This window comes from Rhincodon typus, chromosome 25 (genome assembly GCF_021869965.1).
Source record: "Rhincodon typus isolate 14 chromosome 25, sRhiTyp1.1, whole genome shotgun sequence".
In the NCBI taxonomy this organism is placed as follows: Eukaryota; Metazoa; Chordata; class Chondrichthyes; order Orectolobiformes; family Rhincodontidae; genus Rhincodon; species Rhincodon typus.
The window spans coordinates 20,669,331-20,687,298 of NC_063356.1; the positions used below are offsets into that span (position 1 = coordinate 20,669,331).

A 17,968-nucleotide genomic window follows, 5' to 3' on the forward strand; every position below is an offset into this window, starting at 1 on the left:
TCCTTCACAGATGCTGCCAGACCTGCTGAGCTTTTCCAGAAACTTTGTTTTTGTTCCTCATTTACAGCATCCGCAGTTTTTTTGGTTTCCATCTAGCTTGCTCACACAATCCTTATAATCTTTTGCACCATTGGTAATCAGAAATCAATTTCAATTTTAAACATACTCAGTAGACTTGAATTTCCACAGCCCTGTAGGGTAGAGAATGCAAAAGATTCACCTCCCTCTAAGTAAAGCTATTTTTCCTCACCCCAGTATACAATGGTATCCCACTTACTTTTAAATTGTCCTCCTTAGTTCTAGACTCTCCAGTCATGGAAAACATTTTACCTGCATCGACCCTGTCTATCCCTTTAAATATTTTGTAGGTTTTAATGAGATTGCCTCTCATTTTTTTTAAACTGTAGAGAACGCAGGCCCAGTTTGTCCAAGTTCTCTGAATTCCTGCCATCCCAGGAACAAGTTCTAGTGAACCTAACTTACAGTAGTCTTAATCCTCCCTCATGAACATGGACTACGGTGCAAATCATCTTAATTCAACACCACCCACTAATCACACTTAGAAAGTGGCAAAGGTGTGGAAAACAGAAGAACGTGCCATATTGGTTTAGTTTTCTAAGGCTGTGGTGGAAGCATGTTGTTGAGACAGAGCAGAAGGGACTTTACTCTGCAACAAGTGCATGCTTTCATTATAAGTAAAACAGGAACCCTAACGGTTCACTAGATTGTGTTGTACCAGACCGTTCTTCATACAACGTTGTTCATTCAATGTAGAAAATGTGATTCAAGCTTTACAATTTATTGAATTCCAACATGAAAAGTCATTCAAAAGTTTAACAGAATGAGCAGTATCTTTATTAAAAAATGATAATGAATATATAGATGTGTTGAATGTGATCTGTTGCTGGAGAGAGTGGGAATCCTCCATCGCTTTCTGGCTGTAAATTGTTTAGTTTGAATTGGTGCTGCCTATGTGTTAAGGATAGACTTTCCTATTCCATCTGTGTAGCTTGTAGTCACAAGACTGGTGACAATTTGAGAGCCACATGCTTGCTTGAATATTGCGTTGCATGACCTTTTTGGAGATTGAGTCATTATATTGGTTGCTCCCTTTCAGAAGCTCTATGTACTGCCATACCATGAGATCCCACTGGCAATTTCCTGGAATCCGTTCTCAAGCTCACTGCAGATAGCTGTTGTTGATTGATGGATCTAGGCACCTTGACATCTTTAATGGAAGTGGCTACAATCATGTTTGCTACTGTTGAGGTCTTTTGATGCCATTGACAATCTAATGACAATTTACAGGGTGTTTCTTGGTCTCTCTGCGATTGTACAGATCTGGTAAATTGAATCAACAAGAACGACAAACCTTATTGATAAGATGGTCTGCAAGGAGGCAAATGGTTTGTTGATGTACCCTGTTTGTTCACAATTCCTAATCCTTGGTGCTGTAACAGCACAAACCTCACTCTTGTATTTGAAATCTCTGGATGAGCAACATTTCTAAAATGCAGTACAGATACTAAATGATAGTATCTAAATGAAATGCAACATTTCTAATGCTATTTGCTGACTGCTTTACAAATCTTTCTTATGGCATTAAATAACACCTATATAAGTTATTCTTCCCTTCCTCAAAACACCACCTACTCAATTTGTGCAAATTGTGCAATTTTACTCTCCATCTCTGAGTAAATTTCCCATAATCTGCAAGGATGTGTGCTTATTTATCTTTCCTTCCAATCTTTAAACCTTTTTTTCTCAGTTGCTTGTGATACAACAATTTCCTTCTTGTTCTTACTGGCCATAGTGGATGTGATCTTTTTCTGTAGTTGGTTATGTAATGCACTAAGATGTTTACTTTCTACCTTTGAGTAGATAATGAGCACTGGGTGACTGACTGAGACTGAAGTTACTGATCTTAGCAACAAACTGCTTATAAACAAGCTCCTCTGACCCTAGAAATAATGATCTCCTACCTACAAAGCATGAAATAACCTTATCCAGAAACAGTACCTTAGCTCAGAGTGTTTATGTTTAGTTTAACTGTTATTCAATGCTAAGAAATTAAATCTTTTATTTTGGGTCGACGTTTCTCATCTGTGTTGCACGTGTGTTTTGCAAATTTTCTTTAGTTTTCGCATGACAGCGGATAACTCTCAGCACACAGTGCACCATACGTGTCTCTCTCTTTCTCATACAAACTGGATTCATTAGGCATGGAACCCTGGAGAACAGGAGTATTACTTTAGTTTTGGTTTTTCCTTTTGCTGTACTTTCATACCTCACAACTGTTTGTATGTTTGTGACTGGTTGCTATTTGACTTTAATCCCTGCACTCCACTTCAGACAGGGTGAAAATTTCAAATTCTAAGATACATGAAACACATGTATAAATACAGTTTGCTAAGGAAGAACACCCTTTTGAAGAAGGAAAGCTTTGGAATGGAGCCCAACTGAAACCCCAAGCCAAATAGATCTTCATGAGCAGGTGTAGCATGCAAGATTTCAGTAGGACTGTCATAACCTATTTGGATGCTGTCACAGCTGGGATCAGATATCTGAAGGACTGAGCTGGGACTTTCCTGTGTTCCCATTGGCTCCATTTCACAGTGAAGCTTCAGGGGTGGGAGATCTGAGTTGAATTGATATTGATGGGACATTGGAGGAAGATATGAATGAATTAGTACATGGTGTAAAACAAGTCTGAACTTTTATGGAATTTTCCAACCATTGACTTCAATAAAACTCAGAATAACAAAGAAAAAACCTTTGGAAGCCAAGAATAACATATTCAGACTTCAAATGTGACAAAACATTTATTTTCCAGGAATTTTGTTTTCTATTAAGTAGTGTTTCCTTTGAGGTGTGTTGCTTTACCCCCTATTCTTTGCCAAATGTAGTATAAAAGTCTGCCTGACTATGTGCTATTAAATACTACTTCTGCAACTTCTGAAGGCAGCTAAAAGTGGCTGTGGTTTTTTTTTACCCAATGGAGTTACATGTCCAGGTGAATGAATTTTGTTCTAATTTGTGTTGGCTCCCTTTCACCGTGCTCTGTGCTTGGAGTTAATGACCCCCTTGCTTTTGTAATTCTCATTTAACACTGCTGTAACAATGCTTGGAGATGGAACTTGATCTGGTGCCTCTGTCCTTACTGTGTAAATAGAATTAAATTGATTTCAGATGAACAAGTATTCACTTGCCAGTTGTTACAGCAGAAAGATTTTATGTTGGAAATGAGTGACAGCATGCATGTGCAACCCTACCTCCAGATACTCATAAAGCAGATGATGAGGTTAACGGACATACTATAATGATGGGTAAAAGAGATAGGGTCCTAATCCGCTATGATCTAACCAAAAGTTGGAACAGACTCAAATAGGTGAATGGCCTACTCCTGTTCCAATGATTGGAGCTTTCAGTTAAGAAGTGCCAATTTTACATTGGTGGCATAAAATATACAGGACAAACAAAAAGACCTTTCAGCCAAATAAAACTCTTCTTTCATACATCCTGTGCCTTAATGGATACTAACTTGCTCTTTTAAACCCTAGAGGAAACACTTGGAAGAATGTCTCCTTGATTCCCAGAGATTCTTGCACAAATTTTCATTTTTGCATTTTACAGTTTCCTCACTGGACCATGATAAGATTTCCTTTGTCACTTTCCAGCCCACCAGCCTCAAGATTCTACAAATAATCCTCTGCCATTTCCATGACCTCTGGCCTGTTGCCACCACTAAGTGCATCATCCTATCTCTTCCCATATCAGCATTGTGAAGCGGTGATTCACTTTGGGGCACTCATCCACTCCTCTGTCACTCCCAAGACCTTCTACCCTTCCCACAGCACCTTCCCGTGCAAGCTCAGAAGAAGCAGTATCTACTGTTATACCTCCTCCCTTCCAACATCCTCGGCCCCAAACGTTGCCCCCAGGTGAAACACCAATTTGCTTGTCCTTTATTCCATTTAGTTTACTGTGCAGGATGCATTCTCCTCTACACTGGGGAGACCAAACATTATTGAGACCGCAATAAAAAAATGAAAGAACTGCAGATGCTGTAAATCAGAAACAAAAACAGAAATTGCTGGAAAAGCTTGGCAGGCCTGGCAACAACCTTGGAGAGAAATCAGAGTTAATGTTTGAGTCTAGTGACCCTTCCTCAGAACTCAGAGTTCAACTCAGATTTTTCTCTACAGATGCTGCCAGACCTGCTGAGTTTTTCCAGTAATTTCTGTTTTTGTTATAAATGAGACCATGACTTTTGTGGAACACCTCTGCTCAGTGATTAGGTCTAACCCCTGCCTTTCTGGTCAGTTTAATTCTCTTCTGCTATCCATCTCTGACCTTGGCCTTCTGCAACATTCCAATGAAACTCAACTAAGCTCAAGGTATCTTATCTTTGGATTAGTCACTTTATAACATTAAGCTCAATAATTTCAGTTCATTTAACCTCTGTTCCTGTTTTCTTTTTAGACAGTAGCTATTAGGAACAATTCTTCCAATTTTATATTAGCTCGAGATCACCTTTATTTGTTGTACTGCCATCACTTTTCACTTTGCATGATCATCCCTTTTGCCATTTAATCTCTCCTTTGGTTCTCTGGCCTTAATTCTATCATAGGTCTGTCTTTCTTTTTGTTCTTTTCTCCTTCCCGCTTTCATTGTCTCTGTATTTGCTAAAAACCTGTCACAGATAAGATGACCCAAAGCATTAACTTTGTTTCTCTCTCCTATGCGTCACTGCCTGACTTGCTGAATATTTTCAACATTTTTTGGTTTTATTTTGGGCCAATTCCTTTATTGTTTTAAAAAGAAATGCTCATAAATCTGCCTGTTTGTTGGTTCATCCTCACCAAACTGCTGGGATAAACTCAATGTTTTTATGTAGCCGATAGGATTGAACATTGTGTGATGATTTTATAATGACAGCTGTTTTTCAGAAGAATAATTCTATTGTAAACTTCAGATAATATTCATTTTTCAACTTGTTTGATATTTGCTTTGTAAAGGTGACTGGTTTAAAATCAACTTGTTGAAATGGAACAAGGAATTATAACTTAGAGAACACGAGGCTAAGACCCTCAAGCCTTATGATGATTACATAACCCTCTGGGTTAAAAAGCGTTGAATATTTACATTCCTTTTACTCTACTTTTCAGTCCTAAATGAATGACTTCTTATCCTGAGGTTCTCTCAAACCTCTTCAGAATTTTGTAGGTTTCATTAGAATCATGGAATAGTTACAGTACAGAACATTTCAACACTTTCTTGACAGCTTATGTCAGGCTAACTGGCCTGCAGTTCCCTGTTGTCTCACTCTCTCTTACTTCAGTAGCAGTGTTACATTTGCCAACTGTAAGAAACTACAGAAAGTTGTGAACACAGCCCAGTCTGTCACGCAAACCAATCTTCCATCCACTGATTTCAGCTATACATCTTGATTGATGCCTCAGAAAGGCAGCCAACACATCAAAGACCCTCCCACCCCACTTATCATCTTTTCCAACCTCTTCCATCAGGCCGAAGATATAAAAGCTTAAACACACGCGCCTACAGGTTAAACAGCAGCTTCTTCCCTGCTATTATTAGAATGGACCTCTCTAATTTAAAATCTGTTATTGATCTTGCTTTTTGTGCAGCTTCTTTGCAGCTGTAATTTTGTATTCCTTGCTCTGTTCAATCAGCCTATGATCTTTGTATGTTATGATCTGCCTATACTGCATGCAAAACAAAACTTTTCACTGTACTTAGGTACATGTGGCAATAATAAATCAAATTTAAAAACTCAAACTTCTAACTTACTGGGATCATACTAATATATGGAATTTTAATCTATGGAGTTTTGGATATTCATAACCAGAGTAACTTTCCTTAATGTAAAGCAGACTAAAAGCGAATGTTGAGGTAGTTTGCATTTTTTCTGAAGAAGCAGCCAGTGCACTCTGAGATTGTATTTTGTGTTTGAATTATAGTCATGCCTGTGAATTCGGAGTGATTTAACAGAATTCTGTTTGAGTAGCAGGTAAACTATACGTTTTCATATACTCTTTAGTGATTGCCTCCGCAATTGTTAATGGGTTACAGATTTTCTAAGAATAAAAAATCAAAAGAAAATTGTCATATGAGAGCCTATTCTCTCTGCAGAAAGTAGAATGAAATAAAATTGAAACGCATGTGCATATGTAGAAGAAAAAACATGATCTCGATGCTGAGTTCATGATACTGTATTTGATAGGGGATCAATAAAAATGAAATGCTTTATGCTCAGTGAAAATGTTTTCACCTTTACAATATGTGGATTAATTTTATAATAATCTTTGCTAAATAGTAGACCAATTTGTATATAGATGGCATCCTGAAGTGCCTGCCAGCATTATAGTTATTAATATGTGAAAGTTTGTCATGTACTTGTAATGCACAAAGACAGCATTAGAAAGATATATTTAAGGGGACAATATTAATTCATAGGAGTGAAACAACTATAGCCCACTGCATCTATCCCCTCTTACCAGGTCATGGCTTATTGTCTCCTTAATGCCATTTCCCTGCACTATTTCTGTATCCCTTAATGTCTTTAGTCCTCAGAAAACCTATTAAATTTCTGTGATTGAGCTTCCACAGCACCCTGGAGTAGAGAATTCCCAAGCTTCTCTACCCTCTGAGTGAAGAAATACATCTAATTCTAAGTTTTAAATGACCTGCCCCTTTATATTTAATGAACCCTGTCTTGAGTCACCAGTCAGGGGAAATGTCTTATCAAATTCACTTTGTCTGACTCTGTAAGAACTTTAAGTTCTAATGACGACATCACCCATTGATCAAATCTCGAGAGAATACAACCCAGTTTCCTCAGTCCAAGGGAGGTGATGGCCTGGTGGTATTATCGCTAAACTATTAATCCAGAGACCCAGGTAATATCTGGGGACCCAGGTTTGAATCCTGCTACAGCAGATGGTGAAATTTGAATTCAGTAAAAATCTGGGTCTAACAATGGCCATGAATCTATTGTCAGTTGTTGGAAAATCCCATCTGCTTCATTAATGTCCTTTAGGGAAGGAAACTGCCATCCTTACATGTGACTCCAACCCACAGCAATGCGGCTGACTCTTAACTGCACTCTGGGCAATTCAGGATGCGCAACAAATGTGAACTTAAAAACTCTGTTCTCCTAAAACAACCCTGCCATCCCAGGGATTAATCGAGTATATCTCAGTTGTGCTCCCTCTATGGCAGTTTTAACTTTACTTGGATAAGGATACAGAAGCAATACATGATATTCCAGGTTAAGTCTCATCAAGTCTGTATACAACTGCAGCAAAACGTCTTTAATTCTGTTCTCAAATCCCCTTGAAATAAATGCCAACAAACCATTTGCTTTTCTAATTTCTGACTGTACTTGCGTGCTAACTTTTACTGCTCCTCCGATGCTGCCTGATCTGTGTTCCTCCAGCTCCATACTGTATCGACTCTGTTTTTAAACTGTCAGCTCATGAAGAAAACAGCCTCTGAACTCCTTGTATATCACACTAGGCCATTTCCTTCCACCATAAGCTGAAAGCAACACATAGGCGGATATATATTTCAGTACATATGACAATTACACATTAGTGTGTTTTCGCATTCCAAATAAATGTAATTAATCCTTCAACAGAAAGGAAAGATGCTGGCCTGGGTGTGGGGGTGTTTGAGATGCTGTGGCAACCTGCACTTGTTCACGCACATTGTAGTCTGGCGTGGGGGTAGATGCTGCGTTGTTTTCCATCACGTGGCTGACAGGAATCTCTCCTGGTCTATTACATACTGTTGAGCATTTTGAAAGATTTGATTCAACTTGTTTTTCTTCATGGTATCACCACAATGCAGATAAAGGCCATTCAGCCCTTCAAGTCTGCATTGACCCTGTGAAGGGCATCCCACCCAGACCCACCTCTCTTTAACCCTGCATTTACCGTGGTCAATCTGCTAATCCACCTGCACATCTTTGGATTGTGGGAGGAAACCGGAGCATCTGACGGAAAGCCACGCAGGCACGGGGAGAATGTGCCAACTCCACACAGACAGTCACCCAAGACTGGAATCGAACCTGGCACTATGAGGCAGCTGTGGTAACCAATGTGCCACTGTTCCAAGCACACCTTACTTAGCTGACCATCAAGTTCAGGGGTCCGACTTAAACTCAGAGCTTCTGGTTCAGAAGCAGGGACTCTAACTGCTGTGGGTCTGGACTTGCATAGAAACCAGAAGTGAGAGGAGAATACAGAACAAAAACCAAAAAAACTGCAGAAACAAAAACAGAAATTGCTGGAAAAGCTCAGGAGGTCTGGTAGCATCTGTGGAGAGAAGTCAGAATTAACTTGATGGAAGTTTTATAAAATAACGAGAGGTATAAATAGAGTTAATGGTACCGTAGTTGTCTTTTCCCTAGGGTGGGGAATTTCAAGACTAGGGGACGCATTTTTAAGGTGAAAAGTGAGAGATTTAAAAAAGACTTGAGGGGCAAATTATTACACAGAGGGTGGTGGATGCAGGTACAATTACAATGTTTTACAATTACAATGTTTTAAAAGACATTTGAATAGATACGTGAATAGGGAAGGTTTGGAGGAATATTGACCAGGAAGAGGTAGGTGGGACTAGTTAAGTTTGGGATTATTTTCGGCATGGACTGGTTGGACCCAAGGGTCTATTTCCGTGTTATATAAGTCTATGGTCCGAAACTCTGATTTCTCTCCACAAATGCTGCCAGACCTGCTGAGAATGCTGAACAGACTGTCAAATGTTCATTTAAATTTACCCGTTGCAATCCAATATGTGGTCCCAATGGGATTAGGGCTTTTGTATTCCAATGAGCATTTGTGCATCTCAAAGTTTTGCACTTCTCAATCCACTTATTAAGCAGACAATCCATTCAGTGTCTGTGCTTTCTGTTTAAAGTGTGGTTAACAACGCAGATGTTCCCTTCTGTGTTTGACCGCAATGAAGCCTCTGTGCTGCATTTCTTAATGGACAATCCTAACTATCTGGTATATCTCATGACTGGGGACATTCTAACCTCTTATTTGCGATTCAAGTTCACTGAATCCACTGGTTCAACTGCAAGATGAACACAAAGGAAGGTTTGTGTTGAAACTAGATGAAAATTTAACCAGATTGTGCTTGCTTGCTTGCCTGTTCTTTCCAAAGAAGTTAAAGTTGTTTTGCAAGAAATAGAACCACTCCAAGTGTAAACTTAGCAATCTCTGACAAGAGTGCATCCTTGGATAACCTTCATACTGTTACCCTGAACCAGCAAACAATGGGGCCTCTCCTTTTGCAAGCCAGTTAATGAGCCCATAGGGCTGCTCTGTTTGAGAGGGATAACTGGTGGTGTTTACCGTGAGGGACATCATGCCTCAGGCAATGGTAGTGCTTAAGAAGGAGACCCCTTCATGGCAATCTCAGTTGGTGTGGCAATTGAACCATGCTGTTGGCATCCCACTGCATTGCAGAACAGTCAACTGAGCTAACTAACTGTCCTGTTCAATGGATAACCATTATGACAAGAAGAGAAGGAAAAAGGAACAAGAAGAAGGCAGAGATTCTGGCCTAAAGTTACTGTACTTGAACTGGACTTGTTGAGTGCCAAAGGATTAACTACAGCTGCCAGGAATAACATGGGGCGGCATGGTGGCTCAGTGGTTAGCACTGCTGCCTCACAGTGCCAGGAGCCTGGGTCCGATTCCACCATCGGACGACTGTCTCTGTCGAGTTTGCACATTCTCCTTTGTTTGCGTGGGTTTCCTCCCACAGTCCAAAGATGTGTAGGCAAGGTGGATTGGCCATGCTAAATTGCCCATAGTGTTCAGGGATGTGTAGAATAGGGGGATGGATCTGGGTGGGATGCTCTGAGGGTTGGTGTGGACCTGTTGGGCCGAAAGGCCTGTTTCCACATTGTAGGGCTACTATCATTCTATGACTTCAGTACCCCTCTGTTGTCAAAGTTACTCCTCACCAGTTTGATCTGAGTGCTGTATTTTGGGGTTTTTCTTTACATTCTGCTTCTTGAAATAATTATACATGTCGACTGCGGATTTAATTCATATGCAGCCGGACCTTCTCATATAAGTGAGATCGCTTTGCCAAGCACAAGGTTTAGTATGCCCAAAGAACATGTGCAAGGTTAGAAAAGGTCCAACACTTCAATTCTCGATGTCTGTGATGGAAAAGGATCAGACTTTTTGAGGGGAAAAAAAGGAATGCTGGAGGGCATACTTAAGAACTTTATTTGAACCACTCAGCCTTGGAAAGAAAACAGGCAATTGTGCTCAAGGGCAGATAATGGAAGATTAATCAAAATGACAAGATCAAGAAGTAAGAGAATTAAATGGCAACCACATCAAAAGTGACATTTCATCTCACAAAGGGTCTGTAGGCAGGCCAGCACTAGGGGAACCTACAATTTAAAATGCAATTAAAGACAGAAAGGTCTTTGTCTAATATCGCCTGCAATCAGTAGCCACAGAATGGAGTCTGTGCTGCCCATAGTATGTGCAGGAAACATTGCTTCCCCTTATCACCCTGCCAGTGTCTAATGTTCTCAGTTTCTTATCTTTGCTCGAAGTGGGTAATATTACTGTTTTCTGAAACAATGTATACATTTTAATTTTTTCTTGATTGTGAAAGCAGAATCCTCTATTCTCCCTGCTGAGGAGCTTTGAGACAGAGAGACTATTTAATTCGACAGGGTGCTAAATGTAGTCTTCCCAACTTGAGCAGAATTAAAATTTGCTCAGTGATCGCCCTTCCCAATTAATTCAGCATCATACAGGGGCCTTGTCCCACATCTGCTGGGAGGTCACTGGCCTTGAGGCCTGATTGAAGGATTGCATTTTTGGGAGCTGGATTACCCCCTGTCTGCCTCTCACTGCTATACCCATTCTGCCCCAGTCACATTTTGTACCTGTGTTGTTCTGTAATCCTGGGACTCTGAGACTTGTCGTTTGGCCTGCAGCTCTGGCCTTTCCCACTGATGCTGCTCAGCGCAGGCACAACCAGGCTCTGGCCCACAGCTCTCAGCAGGTGAGACTTCTGCCCCATGGGTCTGGATTCCCACCAGGGCCCTTGCCATTGCCTGATTAACTTGTGGCCTGCCAGGCCTTCCCATAAAGTGGTAGTGTGGGTCTCTCACAGCAAGACGCCTGATGACCCAGAAAGATTCCAGCTACTTTGTTTTGAAAAGACATACTTGCTCAGCTTGTTAATGACCTATGATCAAAATTGTTAGTTGTAGATTGGCCAAGATAGTCAAGGGGACTGTAAATTGCCCTGTAGTGTACAGACTAGGTGGGTTAACTATGGTAAATGTGGGTTATAGGGATAGGGTGGGATGCTCCTTGGAGGGTTGGTGCAGACTCAATGGGCCAAATGACCTCTATCTGCACTGTAGGGAGTCTATGTCACTCTTAAATTGGGAGGTACCAATACCGACTCCCCAAAGGAAAATAAAGTGTGACATTTTATTTGGAGATGTCATAATTTTTAAGGAGAAAATAAGGAGAAAATCCAGCCCAATATTTCAAAATGTGCAGCACTGTATCAGCAATGTGCTTGAAATGTGTGTCTGAATTAGCTGCTCAAGTCCTAGACTCAGATTTGAACTTGCAGAAGTCTGTCTGGTTGGCACATGCTGCAACTTTGTTAAGCTGGTACACTAAAGAACAAATGTCTGTGTATGTTATGTTAAAATGTTTGTAAATAAATGAATTTTCTGTCCACATTTAACACATGCTGTTGTCACACATTTGGTCAACATTTAACATTGAAATTGATGTGATAATGGGAACTTCCTATGTAAACAGGTTCTGATGCCACAACTGAACTGAATAATCTCCACCACGTGCACTACCCACACTTCTCATGGGCAAGCACCCATATCATGGGTGCTTTATCTTTTCACGTTGGAGCCAGAGGTAGCAAGGATACATAATTCGCTAAATGACAGGGAACAGCAGTGAATGATACACGAGAGAATTGTGTACAATACCATTTAATAGGGGCCCCACTGCTTTTCCTGATATTTATTTATGATTTGGATTTAGGCATTGTCTTCTTGACTTGTCTTATAGAAGGTAAACTCAGTCCACAGTATTGCAATTTACCATGGTCAGGGCAAGGAACAGGTCCTGAATCCACCCCAACTGGAACAAGAATCAAACCCTGTGCCATGGCTCTAATCTGACCTGCACCGGCTGCACTTGAGCTAACTAGTTCTCAAAGGAGTCCATGTTGCTGTGACAGCATACACTTGCACATGCGTGTTGTAGCCTGGACCTATGGATAGTGATTGTAGGGGCAGGTATGGATGAACTGGGCACAACCTGAAAGAACAATGAACTGTCAGGAAGATGCTGATGGACCTCCAAAGGGATATGGACAGGCTGGTGGAAGGGCCAGATGAAATTTAATGCAGAAATGTGGGAAATGATGAAGAACAAGAAAGGCCAATACAAATACCATTCTCAAATTCAGAAACAAAGACCTGGGAGTATACAGGCACAAATCATTGAAGCTGGTTGGGAAGGTCGGTAAAATGGTTAAAAAAACATATGGGATCCTTTTATTTATTATCCATTCCTAACTTCTGTTGAGAAGCTGGTGGTGAACTGTGCTCTAGAACCGCTGCAGTTCTTGGAGTGTAGGGACACCCACAGCACTGTTATAAACCCAGGAGAAAAACCAGTTCAAAGAATACACAGTAATAATTGGAAATGAACATACTTGTCATATTGGAGCTTTGTTCTGAAGTTTACATAGAATCATAGAATCCCTACAGTGTGGAAAAAGGCCCTTTGGCCAAACAAGTCTGCACTGACCCTCAGAGCGTCCCACCCTGACCCATCCCCCTATAACCTCCCTAGTCTACACATCCCTGAACACTAATTTAGCACAGCCAATCCAGCTAACCTGCACATCTTTGGACTGTGGGAGGAAACCGGAGCACCCGGAGGAAACCCACGCTGATGGGGAGGACGTGCAAACTCCACACAGTCGCCCTAGGGTGGAATTGAACCCAAGTCCCTGGAGCTGTGAGGCAGCAGTGCTAACCACTGAGCCATGGTGCTGCCCTATACAAGACAAATTGGATCAGTGTATGTCATTCGTACATTTTACTACTTTTTTTTCTTCAGGAGTGGGAGTTCTAAGATTCTAAGGGTCAGTGAAGAAACGCTGATATAGTTCTACATCCGGTTGTGTGCGTCTTGGAGGGGATCTTGTATATCATGGTGTCCCAATCTATCTGCTATCATTGTCATGGTGGTAGAGGTCAAGCTTTGGTAGGTGCTGGTTGTACATAACTGTGAAAGGATCTGACAGGGTTACCACTTGACTGAGTACAGAATGTACCACTCACACTCACCATTGACTGTGATAATGTCATGGCGATTTGGTCAGAGTGTATTGTAGGGGCTGGCAGAAGACAGACTGGAGGCCATAGTCCTCCCAACAATCTTTGTGGTAATGTATATTGTATTCATGTCATCTATGAATAGTTGCAGTCTTGCAGACGTCATCTTGTTCGTTAAATAAGACTCAGCTAGTTAAACCAGAAAGGTATTTATCATCATCCCTGCTAGACCACTTTGAGCATGAAGACCCAACAATGCTGACAATGGAGCCTTAGTAAGTTGGAACGTTACTTAGGTAATACATGCTGCTGCCAGTGTGTGTCGGTAGTGGAGAGAGTGAACATTGAAGTGGCTCATCAAATGGATGCTTCACTGAGTATCGACAGTATTGTAGATGCATTGAGCACAAAAGCAGGGAAGTTTTGATGAACAATTATAAAACATTGATTCAATGACAAATAGAGTATTGAGTCCAATTCTGGGCACCTCAATTAGAGAGGGTTCAAAAAAAGATTAACTAGAATGGATTCAGGGATGAGAAACCTAAAGTGAATAGATTGGGTTATTCCGCTTACAGAAGAGATGGATTGAGAGGAAACTTGATAGAGGTCCAAAGATGTGCAGGCTAGCTGGATTAGTCATGGGAAATGCAGAGTTACAGGGATAGGGAAGGGGTTGGTCTGAGTGGGATTCCCTTTGGAGGGTCGATGTGGACTTGATGGACCGAATGGCCTGCTTCTACGCCGTAGGAATTCTCTAACTCGGTTTTCAAAATCATTAGGGGTCTAAGTGGAACAAAAGAAGAAAGCTATTCCCAATTGCGGAATGGTTGCAAATCAGAGTGGGCAGATTGAAGGTGACGGGTGGAAAAACTAAAGGCAACATGTGGAGAAGGGTGTTTTTTTTTTTATGAAATGAGTCATTAGGATCTGAAATGCAATACCTCAATGTGTGGTGAAGACAGATTCAATTGTGATTTTGTAAACAATTTGCCACGTATATGAAGGGAAAATATTTGTAGGGCTGTAGGAAAGGACAAGGGTTTTGCTGGTTTGCTTTTGCAGAAAGCCACGACAGCCTTTATGGGTCACTTGGCTTCTTTCTCTGCTGTAAACATTCTATTTTTCTATAATTACTGCAAATAAGGTACTAAGCATTGCATTTGAGACTGTTCAATATGTCCTTAACCTACACTTAAACATTTAAAAGTCTGCCGATTTCCTGCAAAGTCAGGTCTCCTAAACAGTTTCATTCAGCTGTTTGCACCTTGTTACCTCAGCAATGAGATTCTGGATACAAATACACACAATTAGAAAATGCAGTTGTTAAGTGAAATTTCCAGCTTTTATTTTACTAGACACCTTCTAGCAGGCAAATCATGTTGATGTCGCCACGTATACCAGACAAACTCTGTTCACATCATTGTGTCCATTAGCTTGTGTGAGGACTGTACCAGCAAAACCTCTAACACTCTATAAAGCCACATTTTATCGATAAGTGGTAATAAACATCTAACTCCTGCAACTTCATATCTGGCTAGAAAGTGATTAGGAGTTTCACTAGAAACATTATAATCTTTTGTATTTCTACGATTTACAGTTTTTAATTTCAGATTTCCAATGCTGACTTTGTTCTGTCCTTCTCAGATCAATGTTAGTTTTGTGTTAAAAATGCCACAATGGGTTGGTTACCAATTATTCAAGCAAGGCTTGGCCATTAAATCCTGGATTTTTTAATGATATGTAATTATGCCTTTAAGCTCCATCTGAGAACTGATGTAGTTCTGTATTGGTGAGTAGTTAATGGTGTGACGAGACTGGACATTTAGCAAAAAGTAAAATGCGCAAATTGTAGCTGACAGCTGGCTTGAGATTTAATTCCCAGTAAAGGAGCAAACTGTTCCTTCCTTCGTTATCTGAGCTGCAACTTTCAGGGCAAGAAATTAGATTTCATTAGCTCCCATTTTGGCAGAAACAACTCCTGTTGGAACTCTAAACTGGCGCCTGTGGTGTATGCACACAGTTGAAGGGTGATTTGCCCAAGATATCATGCCGGTGAGGCTGTTACTACACTGTTCAGTGAACACCTGCCAGAAATATATGACGCACTCTTCTTAGGGTTTGAGTGATGCGGCAGAATCAGGCATCATACTTCATGGATATTTGCACCCACCTTCTGCCATCCCATCATGGAACCTCTCCAAAACACTGGTGGGCTGATCATGACTTTCAGCACAGGGCACAGCTGCAAATAGCGTTGAGGGATATTTTATGTGCATGGATATGGATCCAGCTCAGGAAAGGACCAGGCTGCTCCCTTAATGCTTACTCACTGCCTTCTTGTTGCACCATGCATGCCTTGCGTTGCCTTACCATGCCATGCCATGCTGTTAGTGCTTCACTTAGTGTCTCAGGAGGCTCTTCAGTGCAGACACCGTCTGTCTGGTGAGGTGGGGACCCATCCTAGTGAATGGTACACCGAGACAGCCATCTCACACTGACAGCATGTGCCAGCTGTCTGTGTGGCACATGCACTGCACATGCATTCAGCCAAATAGATATGGTGAAAACTGGTGGCAGATAGTCCTCAATTCAGTCAAGGAGGCAGGGGGTCCTGGTACAGTCAGTACAGAGAGTCCGGGGACCATGTCAAGGTCTGTTTGAGGCCACACGGTCCACAGATCAGACCCAGTACAGTCCGGGGAGTGTTCTGTCTGTCAGTGCTGGAGAGCCAGCTAAAGCAGTGAGGGGAATTGCGCATCCTCAGTCGGGGAATTACTACTGACCTGTGTACTCTGTTCATTGTCTAGAGGCTGATTGTCAATATTGCCCTCAGAGTTGGGGTGATCATAATCCTATTGGTGTCTGTCCGTCAATATTTCAGGAAAGTTTAAGGTGGGGTTCAGGTGAACCTATAGAGTCCCTGGGGGTGTCTGCTATGAAAGTAGAGGCCTGAGTAGTAGTGAGGATAAGGGCAGTAGAGAATTGCAAGTTGGTAAGTATGGGGAAGCTGGAATAGCATTGGAGGGCAGGCTGAATACCACTGTCTTCCAGAGTGCTACCCCAATGACTCCAGAATGCTGCTGACTTGCACGGGGAGACACTGGACCATTTCAGCATGGGCGACACAACCTCGTCTGGCTGAAAGGCAAAAGCAGCACACTGAGAGAGAACAGCACTCCTCTGAGGCAGTACCTTAGTCACCCTTATAATCAGCTGGAGGATAGATAGCTGGGACTGCGGTGATACCCTGAAGGTCTCTTTGCATACTGCAACCTTGCTGAAAGCAGTCTCTGCTTCCACTGCAGCATCTGGGAGTGTAGGTGGCTTCCCCTTGAGCTGCTGACACATCGACCATCAGGCGCTGAGTCATGGTGGGGTTCACAACTGTACCAGTGGAGTCAGCCACTGCTTCCATGCTGAATAGGATGAAATGTTGTAAGATTTGCACAAACCCTGTGCCAAGTTGGTGCCAGCCTCTTTCATGCTCCTCGACATTGTACTCCAGCTTTCCATTAGCCCCCTCTAATGCACTCAGTATTAAATTGTGGATAGTGTGTGCAGCCAGTGAACAGTCAGCTCAGTCTGCAAGCAACAATCATTCAAATGAGCTGACCAAATGAAACTGACAACATGAAACTGGCATGCATTAGCTTGGTGGATTGGTATGTTACAGGTCAATTGTGAATTGTGACCCCTCTGCCCATTTTCAAGAGCTATCCACTTTAGCCCTCTCAAGCTTACAAATTTTTCTTCCCTTTTAAGTCTTTCACATCTATTCCACAGTTTTTGAATTTGATCAAAATTCCCTTTCACAACAAATATTCCTTACTTGCCTTAGAATTTGCCTTGATTGGTAATCTAGAGGTTGAAAATACTGTATATTCTCCCTGGCGTTGGAACTTCTCGATTTTATTCCTGTTTTCTGGTCAACACGTATTCATCTTCTGAACTCTGGTCTCTTTACTTGAAATGGTTTGATGCCAAAAGGACTTAAATGAAAACAAAAATCGGATCAGAACTGATCAGTACTAGACTGTAGTATGCTACTTTTATTTGAAGTTATATGTTTGATCAGATGGTTTGGATGTGCTTTACTTAATCCTGGCAGTATGAAATATATTCTCACTAGGAGCATTGCTGTTTTATTGAATCCCTCGAAACCAATTTCATGACATTTTAAGATTAGCTTCAGATTTTTCTGTATCCAGAGGAAAGTCTGTGCCAAGATTTCTGGTGGTACATGCCTTAAGTTACAACATGTTGATGTATAGATGGAACTGAACTGCCCTCCACTTTGTCACCTGTACCCCTATCCTGCTGATAACTGTCTTGAGGAGTCTTTCAGTTGCTTCCTTGATAGAAAGGCTGAGACTCAGAGCACTCCATGTGGGGAAATAAGAACGAGCTGGATTCAACTTTGTTCCAAATGTTCCATGTTCCAAATAAGGTTTAATAGTGTGTTGCAGAGCACACCAATAGACATAACACTGTTATTTCTTCCCATAGTATCTGGGATGAGGGAGGGAAGAAAGTCCCTCCATTTTTCCAAATGTCAGGTCTTCCATTTGTCAT

The 17,968-nt window shown here is 41.4% G+C and overlaps 1 protein-coding gene across 5 annotated transcripts in view; it reads left to right on the plus strand.

Moving 5' to 3' along the window:
- scube3 (signal peptide, CUB domain, EGF-like 3) overlaps positions 1-17,968 on the plus strand; it is a 345,848-nt gene that overhangs the window by 162,496 nt on the left and 165,384 nt on the right. The gene's annotated exons all lie outside the window — the stretch shown is intronic.